Below are 3,248 nucleotides of genomic sequence, written 5' to 3'. Positions count from 1 at the left end.
AAGCACCATGTGAAGCACCAACTTCATGGATTTGTTGCAAGCACCAACTTGCAACTCCTTGGATTTATGTAAGCACCAACTTGCAGGAGGCACCAACCCCCAAGCCTTATCAATAACCCACTAGAGATGGAAGCACCAACTTCATGTATGCAGGCTCTAGCCCACACTCAATAAGGAACTCAATGTTCTTTGTAATTGGCATCCACTATGCCTAATATCAACTATGTTCTTCACAACCCTTGGCCCACACAACACTCTCTGCACCTTTGTTTGCTCTGCAGCATCTCGTTGTTCTTATCAACAATAATCAACTCATGACAACCCCTCACATCACTATTGTTCTCAGCCCTCTGCACGATCTGCAACAACTCGTTGTTACATTCACAACACTCACCAAAACACATGGGCCACACAGTCCTCTCTGTGCTTTGGTCTTCAACTACATACATTAAGCTCTCAACCTCTTTTAATCACCAGGCCCTCTCAGCCTTACACACAATATCATTGGCTCACTCGACCTTCTTCACACAACACATGCACCTTCGACCTTTCTCATAGTGACACTAACTCTCTCCGAGTCTTTTCTCTGCATAGGCACTCTCTAGCCTTTTTCTACAGAACTGGCTCTCTTAGCCTAACACACAACAACACTCTCTTAGCAATGATCTCTCCACCAGACTCACTCTACTATGATGTGTTCCCCCTATTGCTCAATTGGGCTCTGCTGTTTTGTTCCTCTGTTGCACGTTGCATAATGCTACCTTTGTTGAACATCATCTCTATCATTCACACTGCCCCGAGTGTACCTCGACATGGCTCTTCCATTCTGTTGTTGCGTCTAACTTGGTCTCTGCCACTGCATTAAACAAGAGAATGGGCAAGGTTGTCTCTCCATACTAAGAATTAATTCTCAGCCCACCTGCACACTTCAACCAGGCACAATCCTCTCTGTGAACAAATCTCTTATCACTAAGGCTCTTCATGCTTATTCATGGTTTTACATAGCTCAGTTTTACTTCAACATGGCTTCTTCATGGACCATTGTCCTCATTGCCTTGTCTCATAGTTTTCTGCAGATCCATCTGACTCCATGAACCAGCTCCACCGATTTGTATTTGTTCTTTAGCTTCCAACCCACTCATCCATTCAACTCACTGAGGGGTTCATTGGAGAACAAAGATGGCTTGTCTCACCTCAAGGCAGACCTAACACTCTTTTCTGAAAATCGTTGTCCTTGCTTCCTTGACCGAGTGATCTTTGACAATCGCCATTACTCTTGAGACCAACTCCTCTGCATGATCGTGGTCCTTGATATCGAATCATCAATATCCTATACATCTTTGTACTGTCATATTAGATCCACAACATATCGTAACTCATACAAGAGGGTACTGAGTTTAGATACCCTTAGCCCCTTGGCACTTAACTCTTTTGGCATTTGCTTTCTCATAAGACCAAGACATGTGATCGTCGGCTTCATAATCCACTGTGGTGTTATATCGGAGCTCCTGCGTATCGTAACATTTATTAACAGACCTTACGAAATTGTGAGCTTCTTATTGGACTTTAGTCCCTTCTTCTTAGCCCCTTATCATTTCTCCTCCATGGGATTGGGTGTTGTAACTAGCGGCTTAGATTTTAAGTGCTAAGGCCTTTTGTTCCTGCCAGGGGCCAATCTTCCTTTGTTAACTGCTCCGTGCCCTTGGTTCTTTGGATCTCCACATGACCATGTGCTCATAAATATCAAAGCCCATTTTTATCATAACTTTCTCGAGTGAAATATGCACAAGAATTATGAGGTCCTTAACTTTCGATATACTGATCATAGAGATGATGTTATGCTCTTGTCACTTCTCCACATGGCACCTTTTGAGTGGTGACACGTGTCACTCTCAGTTACCCCATTTGGCCACCGAAAAATCCAAAGCAGTCTATCACGTGTCCACCTTACTACCAATTCATGTTGATGTTAGTTGCCATTGCAGCTTCTCATAGCCAATCTCATGTCAGCATTTTTCCTACCATATGAGAGAGAAGAGGGCCCATCAAACCTTGGTTTTGCAACAAGATCCTTTGTTAATTTTCTTCGGCATACATCGACACTTTTACCTCTATCGGGCTTGTTGGATATCGTAACTTCTTAAAACACCTCTATTAAGAAATTTTGATATTCTAATGTCCTAAACATCCAATATTCCATTGAACTCTGATGTTTCGATTTGCTTAGAGCTCTGAGGTTCCGATGTGCTGATTTTCTCTGTTATCCCGATATCCTATATGTTCTGACCTCCGATGTTTCGATGACCTCCAAGTTCCAATATCCTGATATAGCCTACTTCATGGTTCCGATGTGCTCAAACCTCCGATATAGCCTTCTTAGGACTTCAAGGCTCTGACTTCGGCCTACCATAACTTTTGATTCAGGAGGCCATTTTAAGACTTCCACACACAACATGAAATCTATTTTAGATCACTTCCTAATGGAGAAGGTTTGATGTAGGCTATGAGCCCACCTGCTACCTTTAGGATGGCTACAATCTCTTTGCCACTCTTTGCTCCTTGACTCTCTTTCTTGTGCCTCGAATCCTGAACTCCCAACCACCATAGTCATCACTTTATGACTTCTCCAGTAAGCCTGCTACTGTGATGATTCTCTACGTGAAGCCTACAGCTACCATGGGATTCCATCTTAACCAACACAATAATCATCATTTTATGTATTTTCTAATAAGATTGCTACTATGATGATTTTATACATAGCATTGCAACAACCATGGGATTCCTCCTTGGTCATCACTGCCAACATTTATTGCGACGAGTATCCATGCTAGTCTAGCTAACATCAATGCCAACATTCCTGCCAACAGTTAAGCAGTGCCAATAAGCATGCTACTGTGATGATTCTCTACGTGAAGCCTACAACTACCATGGGATTCCATTCTAACCAACACAATAATCATCATTTTATGTCTTTTCTAACAAGCCAGCTATTGTGATGATTCTATACATAGCATTGCAGCAACCATGGGATTCCTCCAGGGTTGTCACTACTAATATTTTTTGCGACAAGTATCCATGCTAGTCTGGCTAACATCAATGCTAACATTCTTGCCAACGATTAGGTAGTGCCAACTACCCAACACATATCCCCAACATGATTATTGACATTACTACCAACACACTTTTAGATATCTTCACTAAGCCACTGGCCATCCAGACAATGCCAATCGTCCAACATAAACCTCCCA

This window comes from Pinus tabuliformis, chromosome X, assembly GCF_031772625.1.
Source record: "Pinus tabuliformis cultivar Carrire ecotype Pingquan chromosome X, CPIR1, whole genome shotgun sequence".
NCBI classification, from domain to species: Eukaryota; Viridiplantae; Streptophyta; class Pinopsida; order Pinales; family Pinaceae; genus Pinus; species Pinus tabuliformis.
This window is presented reverse-complemented; position numbering follows the sequence as displayed.